Source organism: Schistocerca piceifrons, chromosome 1 (assembly GCF_021461385.2).
Source record: "Schistocerca piceifrons isolate TAMUIC-IGC-003096 chromosome 1, iqSchPice1.1, whole genome shotgun sequence".
NCBI classification, from domain to species: Eukaryota; Metazoa; Arthropoda; class Insecta; order Orthoptera; family Acrididae; genus Schistocerca; species Schistocerca piceifrons.
This window is the reverse complement of record NC_060138.1, coordinates 827,649,466-827,673,205: the sequence shown is the minus strand read 5'-3', so window position 1 is coordinate 827,673,205 and position 23,740 is coordinate 827,649,466. Positions and strand designations below refer to the sequence as shown.

At 42.0% G+C, this 23,740-nt stretch overlaps 1 non-coding gene across 1 annotated transcript; it reads left to right on the top strand.

The window, feature by feature from the left end:
* Window positions 1–3,522: 3,522 nt before the first annotated feature.
* Window positions 3,523–3,596, top strand: Trnat-ugu. Its single transcript has one exon. It is a non-coding gene; the product is annotated as a tRNA-Thr (tRNA).
* The last annotated feature ends 20,144 nt before the right edge of the window (window positions 3,597–23,740 follow it).

The window sequence follows — 23,740 nt, the reverse complement described above, 5'->3', positions numbered from 1 at the left end:
GCCAGCATGTAGAGTAATTATCCGAGAATATGTTCCTATGGGAGCTTTAAAAACGCCTTATCATTGCTTATTTTCCAGCTGGTCTTCCTGGAGTGATTTGTGATTCACTCATGTTTCACCAATATAATACACTGTTGAACTACTTCCTTCTCTTTTATAGTGCATCTTTATAAGGGGTGTGGTTCGTGTTGCACCAATGTCACTTCTTTCAATTTAAAATTCTCTTAACGTATTTGAAAGCTGTGTCTTTTAAAGTTCTTTACATTGACGAAGCGCTGCCTTTGAAGCAAATTTTCTCATGCATAATTCTAACAAGTTTTTGTGATGTCCAGTATTCACTATTCACATGCAGCACTTTAAAGCACCGTTGACAAAACCATCAATTTGTGTCACAGGTTTTTGTGATTACGATGCTTTCCAGGCGACACAAAGCCAGCTTTTCCCAAGGTGAAACTTTCGTTTACAGTTCTCTTTACAGTTCTGTTGTCGACACATACTTCCGCAGTCCGTTCTTGTGTCTTCAAATGTCAACAGTAGGAATCCCGCATTAAAATTTACGTTGAAAAAGTTATAAATGAAATAAATAATACTCCTCACCTGCTTGTGAACTACTCCACGTTTATTGCTGTCACCTGAAATTTTTTTAATCGCACGAAAACATTTACAGATACATGTTGGAGATTCTCCAACAAAGAGGTTCCTACTCAATGGTCTGAAGATGACCACAGTAGTGGTCGAAACCGGTCACCTTGTTAAAATAAATTGTGGTCAAGACTGTTTTTAATAGTAATTATTTATAAGACATTGATCACTGCTGTTCCCATAATGCATTCAAAAGTAATTAGAGTGAATAATTTGATTGTCAAGAAGTATCGCAACAGTGTGCAGAGATTCTCGCCGTCTAGTTGTAACTCGCATCTAGCAGCGCCGGAAGGGAATGAATCTTATTGGCTGCCAGCGGTTAATGGAGGAGGATGCACAGAATGGCTAAAAATTGGGCCACTATCCTACATGACGCAGATTTTAGCTTAAATTCATTCTTTTCATTCTTAACTGCAGACGGTTCGCTACTCTGTTGATACGACAATTACATGTACGACTGAGTGTTGAAAAGTAATGCCTTCGAATATTTTCATGCGAGAACTTTTAAACTTCTTAAATAAAACGATCTTTATACTTCATGTGTATACATTTATTTTTCAGCATAGTCAACCTGACGACGAATATTTCTTCCAACGAGAGACTAATTTGTTGATACTGTCACTGTAAAATTTTTGGTAGTGTTGAGGGAGCCACAACACCACCTCAGCTTGCACCGCTTCATCCCTGTCAAAGTGAAGTCCTCGAAGATGTTCTTTAAGTTCTGGAAAAAGATGAAAATCAGATCATTGCAGATGCCGCAACGCTCGAGTGTGGTCTGGCTTTGTTTCGGAGAGTGTGTAAAAACTCTTCGAATTCCAAACTCGATTACAGCACTCTGTTTCTCACGCACCAAAATATCTACGCTGCACTTCGCCATTATCCAGTTCACAGCCCTCTAGCGGTAGACGACTGCAAATATATGTATAGACATGAAGAATAAAGAACGTTAATAACGTTCGTTTTATTGAAAAAGCTTTAAGGATTTTTATATTAAAAATTTGAAGACATTACTTTTCAGCACGGCCTCGTAATTTGGCGAGCTGTGGATCACATACAAGGCGGAGAGAAGACAAAACTAATTGTAAGGTCTGAACAGGGTAGGCGATGTAGAATGTAACCATTAGTCAGAAAAACACCGATAAGGAGGTACAGCTGTAAATCGACAACCAGTCAGCGACGACGCAGTGGAAATGTGTGCATTTAACCAAATTGCCGCAGCTAATACGCTTTATGTTGAAGAGAGCAGTTACTAATTAAATTAGCTGAACATAATAATTTCAAATGGACAGACAAACGTAGGCAAACTTAAATTCCTGTCTATGGCATGTTACATTAGATGCTAATTGCCTCTGATGTTTACTGGGTAAGGACTGACTATTAAATGAATTACTTTAAAAGTACCATAATGATATTGTTCTGTTAACATGGGATTGGACTGATGATTTAAAGGGCCAAACCAATCATTGGTCCCTCTAACTTGTATCAAACCAATAAAATTCTCCCAGACTACCTACAATACTTTGTGCAATTTTGTCAAACAAAGACATGGTTGCAGACCGTGACTGTTGTATGAAATAAATTGTGGACAGTGTACAGCAATCAGCCACGAATTCAAGAAGTACCGTTACCAGTTTCGAGTTTTTCACAACTCATCATCAAACGGTTTTTTCGAGCTTTCATCGAAACAAATTATACATTGGTTTCCTGTGAGTTGCCGCGATGCACATTTCACGGCAACTCACAGGAAACCAGTGTATAATTGGTAACCGGTAACTGAACTTTTTAATGAAGTAACTTAAATTATATATACGAAGACAGTAACTTGTTCTCGAAAGAACAGTTACTGTTGATGACCGTGCAGCTTTTCCCTGGAGTACATGATGACTAACTAACAACCTCAGCTGCCGACAGGTGTTGTTGAAATACCTCAATGTGGACAGCTGAAAATGTGTGCCACGACCGGGACTCGAACCCGGGATCTCCTGCTTACATGGCCGGCCGCGGTGGTCTAGCGGTTCTAGGCGCTCAGTCAGGAACCCTGCGACTGCTACGGTCGCAGGTTCGAATCCTGCCTCGGGCATGGATGCGTGTGATGTCCTTAGGTTAGTTAGGTTTAAGTAGTTCTAAGTTCTAGGGGACTGATGACCACAGATGTTGAGTCCCATAGTGCTCAGAGCCATTTGAACCATTTGAACCTGCTTACATGGCAGACGCTCTATCCATCTGAGCCACCGAGGACACAGATGAACAGCGCGACTGCAGGGACTTATCCCTTGCATGCTTCCCGTGAGACTCACATTCCCAACTGTCCACAATTCTACATGTGTATTGTACCTTATAGACATTTGCCCACCCACTCATTACTCGCGCACGCTTTGGCGATTCCCGTAAGAGTTTGGGCAACCTGTGCGTATTCGCACAGACGAAGGTCAATGGCTGGTTAGCCTTTTTGACTATATATACGAAGATAGTAACTTGTTCTCGAAAGAACAGTTACTGTTGATGACCGTGCAGCTTTTCCCTGGAGTACATGATGACTAACTGACAACCTCAGCTGCCGACAGGTGTTGTTGAAATACCTCGATGTGGACAGCTGAAAATGTGTGCCCCGACCGGGACTCGAACCCGGGATCTCCTGAACAAGTTACTGTCTTCGTATACGTAGTTAAAAAGGCTAACCAGCCATTGACCTTCGTCTGTGCGAATACGCACAGGTTGCCCAAACTCTTTCAGGAATCTCCAAAGCGTGCGCGAGTAATGAGTGGGTGGGCAAATGTCTATAAGGTACAATACGTACGTAGAATTGTGGACAGTTGGGAATATGAGTCTCACGGGAAGCGTGCATGGGATAAGTTCCTGCAGTCGCGCTATTCATCTGTGTCCTCGGTGGCTCAGATGGATAGAGCGTCTGCCATGTAAGCAGGAGATCCCGGGTTCGAGTCCCGGTCGGGGCACACATTTTCAGCTGTCCACATCGAGGTATTTCAACAACACCTGTCGGCAGCTGAGGTTGTCAGTTAGTCATCATGTAACTTAAATGAATTTGTGACTGGTTTCTGTACAATATCAAGAATTTGAGACCTATAGTAAGTCTGGGAACGATAAAATCACCTATAAAGGAAAGATGAAGTGCCATAAGGTATGAGAAATATCCAGGCCGAATACAAACGAAGGCTCTCAGGAGCGTCAAGTAGCGAGACCAACAATTTCTGCTCCGATCTAGAGGACCCGGTCATGGAACAGAGTCGGCAGAAGCAGCTGGTGAGATACGATCTGTCTTCCGGTGTTTCCTCGGTGAGCAGTAAATTATGGCTTGTAAACTGCTCAGGCAGTCATGCTAACTAAGAAAGACTCAGTAAAGACATACGTTCCTGTGATTGGAAATTTGTTCGCTGACGTCTGTACGTGCGAAGACGTATCTAGTTCTGCTATCGGTGTAAATGATTTCGGGACTCTGAAATTCGTTCACCACCGAACCAAATCGTTGTCACAGAACACATGGGCTTGTAAGGCATTTCGGCGTGAATGGTGTGTCGTGCGCTGGCAACATTCAGAGGGGGTGTTCGTCACTAATGGTTCAGAGAGGATAGTTTGCAGACTCACTGATATAGGAATGCTAGATCGCTGGCATCTATGTAGAGGCCGTGTGCTTCTTTCTGGGAAGAGACTATAATGATTTCAATGGTCCTTGAGGCTGCTTACATGAACAATGTAGTTGCGTAGTAGCTGGAGTCGTCAAATCTGTAAAGAAAATATTATTGTCTTTGTGGGGAGACTATTCATGCAGCTCGTCCGAATGGCAGGGGTTGCATGTCTGATCCCACAGTATTGAACTAGATACAAAACGCATAACACCCATCGGTTAGCGATTCACAATTTTGTTCATGCGGTGTAGTGTGAAGCATCAAAAGGATGAAGTGATCGGTGGCCCAATAAGTGTTCCCAAGGCAGAGTATAGTGTTAATAAAATTTCTTTGGCATTTATGTTTAAGGTGGCTGATATCAGCCAGCAATAACATGGCATCGAAAACTACTCTTAGGAAGTGGTATGTTCCTATACCTTTACTGATTTTGTATCCCGCCTGGAAGGCGGCGCATGGTTCTGCTCCTGTAAACTGAAGGGTAGGCCGAATGTAGGAAGCGAGTAGGAGCAGGAAAAGGTGAAATGCCTCGGTACTGCGTATGGGTTATAACTCTTTTACTTAACTTTGCCTACAGATGAGCACGTAGGTACGAAGCCGTTCATCAGTCAAATCTAACAACGGCTAGAAGTTACAAAGGCAAAATCTGTAGTGGCTCACCCACTATGAAATAGACGCAATGTTGCTTGGTCACTACTCGGAATCAACTGGCAGAATCCGGAGCGGCGCTCGTAGAGCTGCACAGCGCCGGCTAGAGGGCGCTGTCGTTGGTGTCGGTGTCGTAGTGCCCACCTAGTAGAGCGCACCTACGGTGTGGCATCGTAGCTATCGATACCACAACCAAATCGTTACGCAAATAAACGTCCAGGTGCGGGTAGGAATTCTGGTGATGGCGAAAGTGAGTTACACATGATTTAAATGTTCAAAAATGGTTCAAATGGCTCTGAGCACTACGGGACTTAACATCTGAGGTCATCAGTGCACTAGAACTTAGAACTACTTAAACCTAACTAACCTAAGGACATCACACACATCCATGCCCGAGGCAGGATTCGAACCTGCGACCTTAGCAATCGCGCGGTTCCGGATTGAAACGCCTAGAACCGCTCGGCCACCGCGGCCGGCCTAAATGTAGTAGGTTAGAAGCAACAGATGAAGGCCCAAGACTGCGCTTTCCTTATGGCACTCTGTACGTTTTGTTTTGCAATACTTACGTTTGAAGACCTGAGACAGATGCAGAGCTCATCAACTTTCAAGGCATATCAGACTGTAGGGTCCCAGGCTCTATACATTCTTTATTTGCTGTTAGCAAAAGGGTTAAAATCAGAACAAACCTTAGTAAGACTCCAGTTTCGAATGTGTGGGTGAGACCGTGGTAAGTGACTACTTTAACACGGAAGAACCGACGCGACAAATAATTCACTACTTGCATAAATTACAACTGAGTAGCTAACCGTAGTTAGATTTTAGTAACATACATTGACTTCGTCTAAATTGGTTGGAAAACACACACATGGACTCCATTGCTTATCTAATTTACAGCCTAAAGTGAATCGTTGACGAGAATTGCAAAAAGTAAACAAAGCAATTTTCACACCAAAAGCTCGTCTCTAACACCAATGTCAAAGAGGAAATTTCGATGGAGCAGCATAATAAACAACAGTACATATTCGTGTAAATAAGAAACGGGGTTCACTATGTTTTCAAAGTCAGCCAAATAGTATAGTGACTCCATATTAGGGTATTAACTGCATACTGCGGTACAAAATGCTTGCCGTCTTCTGCTGCATTTTGTGACCAAAATGTATACAATACGAATGACATATGCTTAGTGTAACAATCAGCAAGTTTGCTATACTGAAACAGAACCGCTACATTGTAATAAATACATTTATACTTTTCATACACAGAGCATGTTGTTCGGAATCTGTATAGCACTCATTCTTTGTTGGACAGCATCTTCCAGTCGTGGACATCGTCGTAATTGTACTCTTCGTCACCTTTGTCACCATCATAATCATAATAATTATCAACAATCATTCTCCTTTTCTTCTTCATCCTTCTCCTCCTCCTCAGCATTTGCATCATAATTTCTTCTTCTCCACTTTCATAAACACGTTGTTTTATTTGTCTGCTCCGTCTTTATCTGACTCCCTTTGTAACAACTGACGTTCTTCAACCACCCTCTGAAAAACGGTTCTGATAGGATGTTGAAGTGCATGCTTCTTGAACTGCATCTTCTCCTCTGACAAAATCAGGCAAGAATGTTTGAATCCAACATTAAGTACAGCTGGATTAGGGTATGAAAATGAAAATAATATATCTAATTAATATCTCCATTAAATGATTGTAAGAGGCTGTAATTATCGTATTTAATGTTCTTTTACATATTGATTCACTGTGTATTTTGTGGATAATGACAATGAATTTGAAAATTAATTCATATTAAAATATCCACTCAACTACTTCACATAGGATATTGTTAACATCAGAATAAGTTTAAATTTTCCTACAGAATTGTTGTAACATCCTTAGATGTATTCATGTTTATTAGTGGTTTTCATCAATGAAGAGTAAGGGATTACTTGCTTTGCTACATGTTTCTTTTGGTGTTGTGACTCTGTTATCTCTTTTTGCAATTTCTCGTGCTCCCTTCACAAGAAAAATCTAGTGTTATGCCACAACAAAAGGCAACAAACTGCATCAAACTGCCCATATGTCAACATTCTATATTTGGTTACGGATAAATATTGCCCCATACTCAGAGAAACGTGAGGCGGCAGGAAGTTGTATCAATGCATATAAGCAGCCTTCAGAAAGTCTAATGACAGTGCTGACTGTATAAAATGAGTCTTACTGTGGCAAGTTGTGACTTGACTCAATAGGTAAAAGCGAGTTGGGACTTATGTCAATTAACTGTGCTGTGTAACTAAGAGAGATGAAATTTGGTGGTCCTGCTGCTTCTGATGCTGATTACAATGATGATGATGACGCACGTGTAGAAATATTGTACATAATTTTCCGATTTTGCATGCACATATAAACTGCATCAACTTGCTCCCAAAACTATATCAAAATTCCCTGAAAATGTATCAGCTTGCCCCAACAATATATCATATATCATCTTACCCTAAATCATGTTAGCTTACCGCCCCCCCCCCCCCTCAACTGTATCAACTTGTCCCAGAGCTATATCAACATACCTGCAAAACTGTATAAATGTACCACATATAACTGTACCATGTTATTTTGATTCAAAATTTGACTTTTTGTGATCTGTAATATATTTGCATGCAGTATACAAGTACTTTTTGTAAGTGTTAAATAACTCTACTTTCTAGATACTGCCTCTGTTATCTTCTTTGGAGATGTTCCATCTCAGTAACCATCTTTTGTTACTGTCTGTGTGTAAACTAAGCAGATACTCTTCAGTTTACGTTATACATATTAAAAAATAATATTCTTCCTTTATTTATAATAAGGTGGTTGGCTATGTTGTGTGTGTCATGATTTGAATTGTGTGGCTATTTTACATGTTGGGATATTTAGTAGTTTATTACAAGAAATACATTCTGCAAACGTTTTAGGGAGCCTTGTTTCCAACTAGTAAACATTTTAGAGAGACTTTGCACCATAATTATGGTTGGTAGAAGCTTGTGACAGCCTTGAGAACATAGTTCCCATTTGTAAATATTTCATCAGATAGTTTTGTAATTAATATCGAATAGTTCCATTCATTTGCAATGCAAATCAGTTACATCAAACTATGTCATCAGTTCTATTTTTCCTAGTGATAAATTATCTTCTTCGTCCTAGACTGGTATTGAAAAACGTTAGGTGACAGTACACAGGATCAAATTGAAATGGCAGTGCCCATTACATATTTTGATACCACTGTAACATTTACTGGTGTGGAATAGTTAATGTGAGGCTGCATGAAGAATTACACTCAGACTAGACCTAATTACTTACATCCAGGATGTGTATTTGTCCACTGTTGTAACTAACACATGTTTTGGGCCTGGGCAGGTTGGCATTGACCTTTTAGGCCTAACTGGGAATGTCAACTGTCTGTTATCTGTAACCATGTACACAGCATTGGAGCACGTACTTTGGACTCCACAGTCATGATTTAGAAGCCAATTTTATGGATATGTGTGTGTCTGTAGATTATGGAAAACATAGTGATACTAGGTCTCTACATTGTGCTGTATTGCATCGCAGACATATGTGTGCAGACACTTTAGGCTTGGAAAGAGCATTGTCATACTTGATAAGCTTCACGCATATGGAAAAAAAATAATTTGAGCCTCTCTTGTACCTGATGCTATGGTACAATAATCGAATTTTGGATATTTACCAAGTGCAGTCGAAGTAAGTAAAGCAGAAAGCAGCAGTTTTCATTTCACGCTTTTGAAGATCTGCAGTGTAGTATTTACAGTAAAACTTGTCTTTGACAACCATGTGTTTCTAATTCATCAACTGCATTACTTCATCTAATTTTTGTTTTTAACTATTTATGTAGTCAATGTTTTACATTCATTGTCATAAGCCCTTGGAAGTGTACCTGTCTGTTTAACAAGTTATTTTTAGTCACTTGTATTTAGAAATGAAAATAACACTGGAAAGCATATACTTCGGAATTCATTATCATGTTAGACACCATTTCGCATTTCGACAGATGCAAGTGCATGCGCAAGCATGTCCACGTTGGTGTGTGTGCATGTATGTATGGTAAGTAAGTTCGTGATACTTGATGCAAATGTTAGACTTTTTTGTATCACTGACATGTTCTTGCAAATATTTTACATGTCAAATGAAAATAATTAATCTGAGGCTCTGTTGTGCCTTACGCTGTAGTACAGTAATCGAAATCTGGAGATTTGCAATTGCAGGCAACTATCTGTTGGCGATAACAAGCAGAATGAGCGTAATACAGCAGTTGACTTTATTCCACATTTTTGAAGTTTTTTGGAATAGTATTCAGAGTAAAACTCATCTTTAATCAGTAATACTCTTTTACAACATGATGTTGGACATACCCAGGAAACTTTAATGTCAACCTACTCTGGCTGGAGAAACCTATGCAGTTCTGTGCTTACTACTTATTCATTAAATGCACTGCATAAGCAAATGTCGGTTTTTGACTAGTTATGGAGAGTATGTTTTATATTGATTCTCATATTCCAAACATCAGTTATATATAGTTTCCAATTAAATTTACAGATGTAGCTGGTGAGAAAATCCATTAACAATTTTTTGTAGAATGGAATGGAAACATAGCTGACCATTTATACGAATGTGCGGTGTCTGTTCTTTCAAACTCATTTCAAAGAACTGACACACGTGGGATCCCCAGCTGAAATAGATATTATGTAAACTGAAAGGGGAGATGGAGGAACAAAAAGGAAAGGGAAGGAACTAATTATGTCAGGTGCATTGGGCTTTTGTGTGGAACCAGCAGCGATGAGCAAAAATGTGTGTCAGACCCGTTCTTGAACCCATGATCACATGCATACTAGGAAGCTGAGCAAGCAGTCGCTTGCTTCATCGTAAATATATGTTCAAGTGATGATAAATGTTATTATCTTTACATACAGAAAACTATTATCTCCTCAACGATCTTCAAATGGTGAGCTCCACCATTGTTTCTTATATTTCAAATTAGTGAATTTACTGATGCCACTTTTTCTGTCTTAGTCGGCGGTCACTTTCAGAACTCAAATTAATTATCCAGTTAACTAATTTACTAAGATTGCATTCTGAATTACTGGTGTATCGATGTATCACCACAATAAAATGAAAACAGTGAATGGCTGTGGGAAAATGAATGAGAACATTGCATATTTCAGTATACAAACATGTTGACAATTTTAGTTCATCCTTTTATAAATACAATCGAGCCGATCATCTTACAAAAAAAAAAAAATGGCAACTATAAATCGGGAAAGGAATGGTGCTTCATTGGCAAATTATTCATTGGGGTGAAACTACACAAGTTCTCTTCTGAATTAGTCCCTTTGACAATGTAATCGGACTTTGTTTACGTGAATCCACTGTGAGGCAGGCTGGAATCAACTACGACTGGCTACACCACGAACTGTGGTTCACGGAGAACAGGGAGCTGTGAGTATCATGTAACAACCCTTCGCCAGTGCAGCAATGCTTTACCCCTTTACTTTGATTCAGACAGCAGCAGAAAACGATATGCTGTGAATAAGGAGCAGAGCAAGGCTGCAGATGCAATGTTTTGACGTGCCCACGAAAACTTGTAAACTACGCGTACTGGTATTCTGATGATTAAAACGTGGCAAAACGCCCCTATCAGAGACCTGAAATCCCAGTAGATTTCAGTGTGAGGTGCACTCGTTTGATGGTCTGGCCATCCAAGTTGACTCACAGGCATGATGGTGCATGCTGGAATCGTCAAACGTCAGACGGCCGACTCAGGACGAATAAGTTCGCCCTCGTGACACACGATATGTCCGAAATAATGTTCAGTTCCACAGCCGGTACAGTTGGAAACTGCCACTGGCTCTTAGTCCACCACAAGTTGCATACCACAAGTCCACCCACTAGGGAAATGCCTGACATTGTCCACCAGAGGACTACCAGAAGACAAAGAAGCCAAAGAATCACAAACACCTTCCACCAAGTTTCGTACAGGAGCCGAATTAGCAGCCAACACCCGCCTCCACGTTGTAAAAACCAATCGAACTGTCCTCCATTTGTTGAATCTCCCCTCTTGACTTTTCTGCTGACCTGGTGGCCAATCCAGATGCAGCACCAGGTTCCCACACTGGGGGAGCAAGCCTCTGCTTTGCATATCCTTAGGGGAACCAATCAGCGGCTCAGAAACCCTCTTGTCTGAAGAAAGAAGATTTTAGACCAGGGAGGTGTCGTTCTCACGGTAAGCATGGCCATGTTTCAGCAAAAAACTTCTACCAAGATGGGATCACAGTACCTCATTTACGAAGAGATCTAATCTTTCCAGGCTGACCATTTTTAGTTTGTGAAAGAAGGCTGTTAAGCTTCCCAGACAGTCGTGACTGTGAAATATGTTTTTTTTCCGTCGCTGAAAGAACCTGGCGACTTCCTGGCATCAGGGGAGCTACAGACTTGCATCTACTAAGCATGTGCACCAGCCGCTCTGATCGCATCGTCCCAGCTTCTAATGTGAGTATGCTTATAGTTTTATGACTGTCCCACCATTTGCACAAAAGCTCAGACTACGGCAGTTTTCTTAAATGGCTTCCTCCACTCACTTTCTACCATCGTCCGTCTTCGCGACTGACTGTTGGCTGGCCCAGGAAATGTATTGAATGGGCGCCCTCCTGCTCTAATCCTACGTGAGAAGAGTGGAGTGCCACGGTCTGAGGGCCCTCTGAGGTACAATTCACAGAGCGCTGCTTCCCTGAATCACTCGCACAGCCAGGTTGCTGGACACAACATTTATGGCCCACAATCTACCTGTTCTCCGTCGCCTCCACTACGGCCCCTTGGGTACAAGTTCTCCTACAGGCTACACGTGCAGATATAAGAACAGTCTACTCACAGCTTCCTCATGTAAAAAAGTCATAAGCCACACATATCAAACATAGTACTGGAGAACACGGAGACCATGACCTAAAATATGAATATTAATCTGACCGACAGAGTAGTTAAAGTGAGAGAGTGGCTTGCCACCTTTCAGATGCATTAACCACTGAGACACCCGGATACAATGTTTATCACTAATGCATGTACCATCTCGGCATACCCCCTTGTCGACCCACATTCCCATGCATTGCCATGCATCTGCAGTCATCGTCCATGACCTCTATGCTCTGTAATTTAATGTCTTTTGGACAGAAACAAAATACACGATTCATTCATACAATTCATTCACCTCAATGGACAACGAATCTACAACCTTCAGTGCGGATGCACATTCATATCACCAGCTGGAACCTAACGTTAGCGAATTTGGAGAACATTGGAAACAGAACTTAATTGTTTGTGGATATGTTTAAGTCATGTGCACATGTAAACTGGTGTACCCATGCATTCTGTTGCCATCCTTGATCATCCCCCCTCCTCCCCTCATTAAGTAGCAAATCAGCCCAAATCTTTGCATTATTTTATGTGTCTTGTAAGATGATGTATTTTTTGCACTTGGTTCGAATGTCGATGTTGATTAATGACGCTCAGTGCACTTGAGCTTACTCTGTAAAAAGAGTGGTTATAGTAACACAGCAGGTTATTAGCAAAACTGGCATCCATATAACTGTTTTTCCGAAACTTCCTTTGTTTTTTTCTGCAGCTACGTACTTACGTAAGATCACAATCTGCCACAGACCGTACTGTGGTCCGATGTCCTGCTTAACTATACGATAGCTCACAAATTTTCCACTTTCCCCAGCGCTAGGAGTATTATTACATATTACGCGACTTCCAGAATTTTCAGGATATTAATCATACAGTGGACTGATGGTTAAAGCGGCAGTGCATCCAGCAGTCGCTACAGATCAGGTCTCACAACCGCTCACATGAATACTGGTTTTTAGTTTAGATATTAGTGCTTCTGTACTCAAGTAATGTTCAGAGTTGTTAGACTAATACAAAATGCGCAAATATGTGCGTGGCATGGGCGATTTCCCATAAGGATGTCTCCAGTGAACTAAGAATTCGTAATCTTTGCTGTCGCTGGTTCACTTACTTTATTTATAGACCTAAGTAATTATTATCAACCTCGGTTATTTTCTTTTGATATTCAAGACTCTTTTTTCCGTTATGCTTGCGAAGGTTAACCGTTGTCGCCACATAAATGATAGTGGGATGCGTATTTATATGGGCCGAAAATTGACTGTAAACAGAATGCTAATAGTTCTACTTTTGATGGAGTTGTTAAACTTATGCAGGTGATAGTTATATTTCGATGTCACTATGACTGGACATTTATGCGGTGAGATTGTAATCAAGGTTGCACTAAGTTTATTACGTGGCAAGAGGACACCCGATTAGGTGGATCTCTTTCTCATTAACTGAGGAGACTTGACCTTGCTTATTTTGAATTGGTTCTATAGAGAACAATAGTTTTACATTCAAGGAGGATTCATCGTCTGTTCTGGGAAATGACAATTATTGTTGAACGTATTTTTCGACTTAATTCTTAATCCGATTTTCCTCCAAATAGTTAGGTAAGGGAGGAAATCTCTTCGGATTGCATCTGTCAGATTTATAACTATCTGATCTTTAGCGCGATCCTACTGGGATCCATTGATACCATTTCGGGATAGTAAAGGTGTCTTCATTGCTAGTCGACCTCCTTGTTGTCACCGTTTCGAAAGGAGGCTCTTCCCATGGTCTTCACCACGGTACAGCAACAGTTCTTGACGTGGGAGTCCTGTATCCCAAGCACGATGAACATATGCTCTGAGCCATATAAGGGAATGTAACAGCACATGGACCAGCACTGCTACCACTGTGTGGTCGGGGTCTACAATCGTGCAGGTACTTGACGCTGATGGAGTCGTTACTACATTGTTATGTTTGAGCACTTTCCATACACACCATGTGATGAAGGTGTAATTTTCAAAACTCGGGGGGATGTATGTACGCTGGGCAACCTTCCCTGTACAACCAGCACTACTGAGAATATTTAGAAAAGAAACCCACTAACGAGAACAGTTCCTGATTAGCCAGAGAGGAAGATAAGATATAAGATAACGTGGTGAAAAAATAATGAAAATAAGAATTCTTCAGTGAGGTCAGTCCGCATCGAAGAAACCATTACAGAGGACGGATGCGAGGTCCCGGAATTGTAGAATGAGATTAGAAGAAACATCACAATGCCTTGGAGGCCTGTGTTCGCTACCGTCGTGTTCCCAAATGTTGTGATTCCCTCCTGGGGACGGACTGATGACCTCAGATGTTCAGTCCCATAGTGCTCAGAGCCTCCTGGGGACGGGGGTAATTTACGGAAATAATAATGTAAATACAAATATAAAAGTTGAAAGAAAGAATACATTTACTACTGAGAAATAAAAATATTACTGTACAGAATGAAAACGTTGTATGCATAGAGTAGAGCAGAAAAGAAACGAGCTGCAGTAAGGTGTTAAAAATATAAAATTACTGCCGATAATTTGGTTAACGATTACTATACACAAGGATAGAGCGAAAAGTCTTAATCTTATTAACTACACATTCCAGTGTCAGTATTCGTCAGCATAAATTTTACGACGCTGTTTCATCTCACAGAACTCCATCACTGGCCATCGTGTACATCTTGAAAGATGCTCTGATTTATTTCATCCAAAGCTGCGGCAGGGGAATCTGCTGTGCTGGCCGTCTGAGGAAAATTACTATCCGTCCAACTTGTAATGCTACTTCTCAATAAAAACTGACCTGCACATCCCCATACCTCTGAAGTACGCCTAAAAGACCTTTGAAATAATCCTGCTGTGGATCCCGCATCTAACGATATGACCGGATGCAGCAGTTCATAGGCCAACAGGGGAGTACTCTGGAGAGATTATAATTACCATTGCAAAATCTTTACTATGCACAAAAGATCGAAGCACCCAGAAGACGATGAGTAAATGAAACGAAACTTCAGGTGTTTAGAGGGTATATGATTTTTTGACAGTTGAAAGGGTGCTGTAGTCCCCTTTCATTATCATTTTATTTGCTTCCCAATGATACAGAATTCTCTGGCATGTGTGAGTGAATGAATGTGGGTGTGTTTCATTTTGCTATACAGTGGTTTAGTCTGCTGCAGAGAATCAACGGTAGTCGTACAGAATGGCCAACTCTTATAGTTCTCAGCTAGGCAAAGAGTTTTGCTCCCCTTGTGTCGAAGTTACCGGCGTTAGGTTGGTGGCGGAAGCCGCAAGGCTTTTGCAGACTTTCAGTTTGATTCCTAATGCAGATTTGACTTTGATCCGTAAGAAGAACGTAGCTAAATGGTGTTGTATATGCTGAAGCGCCCTGGATTCAGTGTGAATGTTTGTGTGCCTGCAACTGCGTGTGTATGCATCCCAATCTTTTCAGAACCTTGTTAATCTTTACTTCTTTGTGAATTTTCTTTGTCTCATTACTTTACGTCCGGTGGAAACCATCCACATGGGTTAATATTAGAGTTTTTCGGCCCTCTGCCATTATCATTTGTCTATTCAAATGTGTCCTCCGTAAAATGTTAATTGATCACTACTGCCTTTTTTGATGTTACTAAAATTTGGCCACGGTATGTAGAAATTGTCTCCACGAACCACGTGGGCACACGAGTATGTTGCGAAATGTATAGCGTTTCACAAGCAATTGTACTTAGTTACCAGGCAACAGCAGTTCTATAGATGCAATACATCATTGTTTTAGAGAATAAATAATGTTGCCTCCAGTCTTATAAAAAAAAAAATTTGTGTGAAATCTTATGGGACTTAACTGCTAAGGTCATCAGTCCCTAAGCTTACACACTACTTAACCTAAATTATCCTAAGGACAAATACAGACACCCATGCCCGAGGGAGGACTCGAACCTCCGCCGGGACCAGTCGCACAGTCCGTGACTGCAGTGCCGTAGACCGCTCAGCTAATCCCGCGCGGCCTCTTATCCAGTGTACCGACGTTACGTCTCCGTTACCTATGCCATTTACCTTGTAGTTCTGCTTGTTATCCCATTCATAGCGTTTCCATGCGCACAGGTCCAACAATTAGTGTCCCCTTTTTATTTTAAACAGATGCTTTAGAATAGATATTGTTTTCAGGAATGTTGCTGCAAGCTGCTCTTATGCAAAGTGTCCATGAACTCTTTGCTTTATTTTAATATTTAATTCACGTGAACAATACCGGGATCATATTAATAATTACATCCCATTCTTTATGAGTGACTTTATAATGAATGTTCTCTGATGAGTTTTTCTTACGAATAAATTTAGTAATTTTCCAACTAAGCCCAACCTCTTGTTTGTCGTGTTGCTAGAGTTAGTGGCGACCCGATCTCTTACGTCGACTTCAATGTCAGATAGTTTTCTTATTCAAAGTGCGCTTCACGCACCTTACACATAGCGACCCTTTACTCACGCTACTTACACAGTCATCAAAAAATCGAGTCATATTTGTCTGTATGGATGCACTAATTTGTTTGCGAAGGGTATCGTAAAGCCACTGTCTCCTCTCTAGAGCAAGATGGCCCACAATTGTTGTAACTGGTTCTCGATATCGTGCAAACTGGAACTGGGACAGCGTTGGCGTCCACGCTGATTCTGCACATGATGTCTCAGGATATGGGGATCTTCTAGGTAGTGAGAGTATCTAAACATCACTCTGCGATTCTTAGACATATGTGGCGTGTGTGGACGAGCGTTGTTCTGTTAAAAAATAGCGATGCTATACAGTCGCATGAGATGTAACACACGGGTTCGCAGGTTGTGCGAGGCGTACCGCTGTGTGCCATCAGAATTCCCTCAATCACCACCAACTGTCCCCCGAAGTCCCCGATGGCCCCCCACACTATGACACCAAGAGCAGCACCACTGCCTCTCCCAAACATTGGAAGATGAGACCTTCGTCCAGGTCGCCAGTGCACGCTCCCCGGTCATGGCAATACTCCAAACATAGCTGTCTGTGTTGTGGCGGTAACGGTAGCCAAGGCATGTGGTGGCATTTCCCTAGTCCAGCTGTAACCAGTCTCTGACCAATGGTGTGGGATTACACAGAATGTTATTACCACGCCAGGCAATGTTGAGACCTATACTGAGTCTGTGCTGGCTTACGCCTTCGCCAGCACACCGGCCGGCACTAGGAAACATTGTGTAGCAGGCGCTGAACTAGGCGCGCCTATGACAAGACAAGACCAAGACACGCCCCCAGACTACTCGCCGATGACGCCCACTGGGTAGCGAGCATACAGGCTGCCGCCGACGACCGAGCTGCCTCAATCTCTTAATCTCAGCGCCACAGTACGGCGCATCGGGACTCAGTTCGCACTGCACTTCAATACTTCGCATTGTGCTCTAGATTTGCACAGCGATAGTCGTCGCCTCGCACCTTAGCTAGCTGTGAGTGAACATTAGTCAGTGTATAGAGTTGTGATATCGATACGGACAAAATTAAAAAATTAGTAGATGTCATTTCATTGCTGTTAACCACAGAGCTTCAGACTGGACATCATTGAAGTTAAGTACTCAATTGGTTGTGAGGCGTAGCGCCGTATACCGATCCTGCCTTGGAGGCGGTTAAGTGGGAGATGTGTCTCAGAGCTGGATAGTGACAGATGCTGACGCGAGACTGGAACGCGCACGTAGTTTATGTATCAGCCGATAGAGGACAATATTGGATAGGGGGACTGTGATTTTAGTTTCGATTGTGCCAACTAGAGTGCACTAAAGTAATAGAATGTTTATCATAAACTGTTCTAGTATTTTCATAAAGTGTTATTATGTCTTTTTGTGTATGTAAAATGTTATAAATGTGTTTTAGCAGTATGAATGATGCGTGAGTATGGTTTAAGGTTAATATGAAGATAATCGTTTAACGAGTTGTGTAGTAGGATTTAGTGTGGGAACATTTCGAAGAAGTATGGATATGGACAAAGGGGATTTTTGTAGAATACATTTGTAAAGTAAGTTTATGGTAAAGGAAAAGTTAAATCAGGTATAAATAACAACAGTAAATAACGTTATGCATAAACAAAACTTCAACATATTAGATAATTACATTGGTAAAAAGTGCAGGCGTTAGGTTTACTATTTTGCGATTGGTTATTGATGAAAAGCGCGGATTGACGAGGGAGAATGTTGTTTTGCTATTGGCTGTTGAGTAAACTGACCAATGGTAAAGCAATATTCTTCGCGCGCCTTTCTCTGATGGTGGAGAAGACTTAGAGTCTTCTAAGGAGGAGTGAGAGCCTAGCCATGAAACAGTTCGGACGTGTGTAGTAGTAGTTCCGATGGAAACGATAAGTTGCCCGATCTAGCAGTGTTTCATACATCAAAAGTGTGGTAAAGTGACGGGATAATTATTCCGATGGGCGTGTACAAATTTCGGAATATTTAAGTGAATTTTGTAACGAGAAAAGACATATATTCCGCGTGGCGTATTGAGCAGGTCGGTGTCTAAAAACCGTGACTGCGTTTGGTAACAACAGACTCTATATTTGGCGAGCGCTCTCAATGAAAAATAATCCTTATTTTTGTAGCTATTACGTTTTCGGGAAATGCAGTACCATAAACTTGCTAACGTGAGTGAAAGGGATTGTGAGTGACTGTGTTAAGACTAGCATGGGCTTGGCAGTGATACTTGTTCACCTAAGTTTCAGAATATATTAACTGAGGACAAAATTTCCAACCTTTCATTTCGTGTGAAAACTTTCTCCCGAAACGTAGATTAGTGACTTTAATTGCAGCCTGGTTCACGTCGAAGTACAGTAGGTTTCGCTCGGCTTTCCTACTGACGATCTGCTGAGACAAAGTTTACAGGTAGGTGCAGGTTCGTCGAAAAGGGACGGAAGGAACCGCGCCACCGCAGTTGCTGTAATAACGTGTATTTAACCACGTGTGCAGCCGCACGGGGTAGCCGTGCGGTCACGGGCGTCTTGTCACGGTTCGCACGGCTACCCCCGTCGGAGGTTCGAGTTCTCCCTCGGGCGTGGGTGTGTGTGTTGTCCTTAGCGTAAGTTAGTTTAATTAGTGTGTAAGCCTAGGGACTGATGACCTCAGCAGTTTGGTCCCATAGTCCTATTTTCCACGTGTCCATTTTGTGTTGTAGTGACAGGAAAGCGGCCACCCACCTGTCATACCACCCTCTCCTCATCCAGCCAGGAACCACAAAACATTATACAAGACGGCACTGCCACATCAGAGCTCACTACCGATTGCAGCCTTCGTATTAGGCCATTTTCATCCCGTTCTGAAAAAACAGTGCTGAAGAGAAGCAACGTCATCAATTGTTCTTGGAAGGCAGGCGCTGATGGGAAAGGGTAGGCGCTTGGTGCGCAATACTGCTATCCTCCCTGGTGGTGATCAGACGTGGTCAACCGGAAATTTGACGATGAGTATGCCACCCCTGACGTTCCTGTGCAGTCCAGCACCGGGTCGTTCTCCTATCAGATTGCCCTACAAATTTACATTCTGAACGATTCGATCACGTGGCCAACTGTAGACGCACAGAGAAGCCCATTTCAAACTCTTGTCAGGTGCTGATAACGCTGTCTCACATGAGTACGCAGCGTTTCCGACTCCGTCACAGTGATCAATCAACGTCTGAACCTGTTCACGGCCCTTATATCCCCTTCCAGTCTCGGTAACAGCGCCAAACACGAACAACTCTAATACATTTCGGTGGCCACTCTTACTGTTACAGAATTGCAGCTCTAATAATTTACGATATCCATCGACAGTGTGCACATGTATGAAGTTTTGTTGACACCCGACCATGTCTTCTTTGCTTCACTTTCCTTGTCAGACAGTGCATTTGCAGGGATTCTACACAGCGTACAAAAACAACCTGATAACATGTGGAAAAGGCACACTTCTGGGCATACGCCATAAAACGGCAACCAATCAAAGACAAGCGCAGGCACATTTGTCTCAAAAGCGAATGTGATTATATGTGTTAAACGGTGCGGTATTACTCGACTAAGCCGAAAGACTTGTTACTTTAAGTGTTCATTTGCGCTCTCCCTACACTAACAAAAATAACAATTAAAGGTAGATTAGATTTAATTTTGTGCATCATACTCGATGTTCCAGGAAAGCCTGCAGCTGTGCCATTAATTATTTAAATAGTTGCAGTTCTTCATCATATAGTACATTTAATTAATAATAACAGAGCACTTTACCTTATTACTTGTGGATTACCTTATTAGAATGTTCTAGCTTTGCTACTTCAGTACCTCATTTAAACAGCACGTTTCAGGTCGGTTGTACTGCTATGAAATTAGATTATCCGTTCAGAGCCAATGTTATTTCATTTCCAATGAACTTCTTTTCGATGCGACAAAGAAGTTCTCTAAAAGCATTGCTAGGTTACTCATCACTATGCAGTGCATGTTTCCGTGGCACCCAGCCGACGTCTCTGCTCGGTGTATTAAGTTGTATTTATCAGAGGATACATTGTGACCATTGTTTTACTGCGGACAGTTTCCATAAAGCAGGTACCATTACTCACTTTCGTATCAAAAGATTCAACGGCCGTGGTATACGAAGCAGTCTCCAGTTACGTAGCAATCAATATTCTTCGTTAATAATGTGCAAAACAGCATGTTTTCTATATATAATTAAATAAGAATCGTGTTGTATTCCCTAGTCAGCAGCCTTAGCTTCAGATGCAGCCCTAGCTGAACAAACAGAGAACGCTTGCAGCTTCAATATTATTTAGGTACTTTCACAATCCATTTCCCAGAGTATCGGCTCGAAATAACATTGTCCCTTGAATTTTGAGTGTATTGCGTCTTGGAATTTGAAACAGAGAATTATTCTTATTCTCTGGTCTGCTTCCAGCGCGCCAGTTAGTATAGGTATAATATGCAGGTGTTACTTCCGACATCCCACTAACCTCGACGTCGGAGTGTCTACCGGTTTATTTCTTCTGCACCGATTTCTCGTTGATGTTCATACCTCAAGGATCCATTGAGGTAGTTAACAGACGAAGAGCTTTATGTTTTAAATGTTGCACTGTGACGCTCGTTAACTACTGTTTCACAACGGCCACACATTTATTGACCTTACGAACCTGGAGGCATTAGCGTATAATTTACTGGGAAAACGGATGCACAAAGAGATGTACGAATAAGCAAATAAGGTGCGGAAGAACGTATTCCGTTATTTTTCCCAGTATTTTATTTAAAATGATGACGCTATGTGGCACCCGTGGTTTAAGAGAAATTTTCACAAACGCAACATCTCTCATTCTTGGCAGTTTTTATTGTCAGATTGCGGTGGTGCTATGAAAGTTTCGTATTTTGTACCATTTATACACTCTATCGATGTTAAAAGCCCTGCACGTTTCTCAGGTATTGATCACATGTACTTTGTGTTCTCAATATTGATTTAGATTATTTGAGCTCTCCCTTTACGTTCTGAAGTGCTGTGCAACTAAGGCGAATTTGTATTTTTTATTTCAGTATCTCATAAGATTGGTTAGAGATTTTTAGAGGCGCTTTCTCTGTTCCGTTATTCTCACTTTGCCACCTGGTATTGCGTTAATAGCTTCAAGTGGAGATAATCCACATACTGAGCCATACCTCTCAATTCCAGTGCTAACATTACAGCATGAGGCCTCTGTTTGTTCTCCCGTCCTTACTCGTATTACATTTGGCCTAGTGAAAATACTTTTTTACAGATGGATACATTTGTAATATATGAAAGGTGTTCGTGTTTTGCTGTCTCCCGATGTCCTGGTTCTTTCAGTCTACTGTTCCTAAACCATACTGAGAAGTCTTGACGGAATGTTTTGTTTCTGCTATCATTTCAACAGGAACCTTATAGGAAAATAAAGTCGAATGCCACGGTTGGCTGGGAGATACTAATTAGAAGAAGCTTCTTCTTTCCTTTCCTTCGTGAAACGTGAGAACTGTGTGTAATGAGTGTCTGTGAATGGTGTGGTGTGATGTTTGTGTTTGATGATGATGAGAGGAGGAGATGGGTCAACCCCGTGCCTTCTGATAGTCTTCTCCTCTCGATTACCACCAATGGGCCGCCGCCCTTAACGTACACAGGCCACAGACACCACAACGGTGTCACATGCAATTAAATCCAGAACTTTCGCGAATATTGTGGTGATCAGAGACCTTACGCCGCCACCTGTCCTCCCCTCGCTGGCCAAATAGTGGTCGTGAAAATAGCTTCCGCTATCAGGTTTCGAACCAGTTTAATTCCGAGTCGACATCCACCACACAGGCGTGCGATAGTGACCTCCGCTACGGAAGGGAGCGTATCCCTTCAGTAAGCGCTTATGACATCGCATGTAGTGTTTGTGCAACTTGATTGCAATTCTGATAGTGCTACAACATTACCGCCGCGCGGGATTAGCCGAGCGGTCTTAGGCGCTGCAGTCAGGGACTGTGCGGCTGGTCCCGGCGGAGGTTCGAGTCCTCCCTCGGGCATGGTTGTGTGTGTTTGTCCTTAGGATAATTTAGGTTAAGTAGTGTGTAAGCTTAGGGACTGATGGCCTTAGCAGTTAAGTCCCATAAGATTTCACGCACAGTTGAACAATTGAACAACATTACCACGTCTTAAAATAGTTTTTCTCGTGTTTTCAGAGTTCTTTCTTCAGAGTATACTGCTGCCGATCTCAGCTATTATACAGCAGGATGTAAAGACGTAGACTCCAAGAATGTCGTTCTGAATTTTGTTGAAACTAGAATTCATGTATAAATTTACACAGGACATAAAATGTCTGGTTTGGTTCCATATATTTGCTAGTGGCACTTTCTTTTTAATTTTCGGTCGTTTAATATTACTTTTGACCTCATATAACTTCGCTGTGCCTCTATGTAGTGGGTGGGTACTGTCACGCGATAGGTTTGTGGGAACAGTCAGTTGGTTCGTAGTTTTTTACAATGTACCTCATGGGCTTTAGACCGACTAGGTTTGCCCGCTGAATTTATTCGATGTGAAATTACACGTACTACGTGATATATAATTTGAGCAGCTTTCTGGCAGAAACACGCCATTTTATATTCGGGAATAACGTGTAATATATTGCTAGTAGCAATCGCTTTATAACTTTAGAGGTCTCTTGGGTGTCTTGATTACATCGACAAAGTGTGTCGTTTGTTCGATTTATAGCCAGAGCTGGATATTAAACGGCGTCCATTTTCCCATTTTGTAAGTGATTTCTGGTCTGGCACAAAATACAGTTTCTCTTCTTGTTGGCCGATGTATCACTCGGTATTGATCGGCCCGTTCCGCTGAATGCGGCACGCTCACGCGAGCGACAGGCCAACTTCTGCATCACCCCTTCCCTTCCATTCCCCCCCCCCCCCTGCTCACCCTCCCTTCCCCCCTCCCACACCCACGGTGCTCTTCAAGCCCTGCCAGGAGGGTCTGGGGGGCCTGCAGAGCGCCCGTGGGCGGCTGCGCACTCAAGCGGTTTCCTGTCCATACTATCTGCACGGCATGTAAATACTTGGGCTTCACTGACTGTGTGTACGAGATCTCTCCAGTATTAAAAGACCAGCTTTTTGTGATGCAATCACCTTCTCTCGATGAATCTATTCTTCATTGACAGGTTGTATAATACGAGTTCTATATCATTCCGTATATTTACTCTGCAGTCCGCTGTATAGTGCTTGGCGAAGGATACGTCGTACCAATGTTTTTGATGTTTTTTCCTCTTAGTGTATCGAGCTAGGAAATAATTCCTGTCTACGTTCTTCAGGAGGCGCCATAATCTCTCTAATTCTCATGTTCCCTATACATAACATCCTATGGCGCCAGCATGAAAAGTCGCAGTCTTCTTAGAATACACACTCT